We start from the raw sequence: 578 nt of genomic DNA, 5'->3' as shown, positions 1-578 counted from the left end.
ATGTGATTGATTTTTTTTTTTTGCGGCGTTTCAACCATTTTCAAAAAAATAGAAAATGTGGTTCTAGATTTTTTTTTTTTTTGTAATCAGAACTAAATCTAATTAAAGCGTCAGATGGAAATGACTTCATGATATCTAATTAAAGAGAAAATTTGAAGAAAAAACAAAAGTGAAATTAAACAAATTTAAAACAGAAATTTACAGAATCCCCCAAATTTCGTAAAATAATAACAGAAAAAAATGGATAATGAAAACCACACTTCAAAAATAGGGAAAAAAAAGTTTATCCAACCCTTTTGAAAGGAAAAAAAGGAGAATATATATTTATCAGGTTTTAGTTGACTGCTAAAGACAATGTAATTTTTATATATATATACCAGTGTATTGTCGAGACGATAATGAACGTTGTAAAAATATTATAGCGGACAATCATTAAAAAAAAATGAAAGCTAGTGGTTGGCGGAATCATCACATCTGCTTGTGACGTCACGATGTAAACAAAAGCAAGACGAACGACGATGAATCCGGATTCTCTTTACAAAAACGGCCATCATCCCATTAGCGGTGCTGGAATTCTT

Source organism: Penaeus monodon, chromosome 34 (assembly GCF_015228065.2).
Source record: "Penaeus monodon isolate SGIC_2016 chromosome 34, NSTDA_Pmon_1, whole genome shotgun sequence".
Taxonomy (NCBI): domain Eukaryota; kingdom Metazoa; phylum Arthropoda; class Malacostraca; order Decapoda; family Penaeidae; genus Penaeus; species Penaeus monodon.
The sequence above is the reverse complement of the archived record's forward strand: the minus strand, read 5'-3'. Positions refer to the sequence as shown.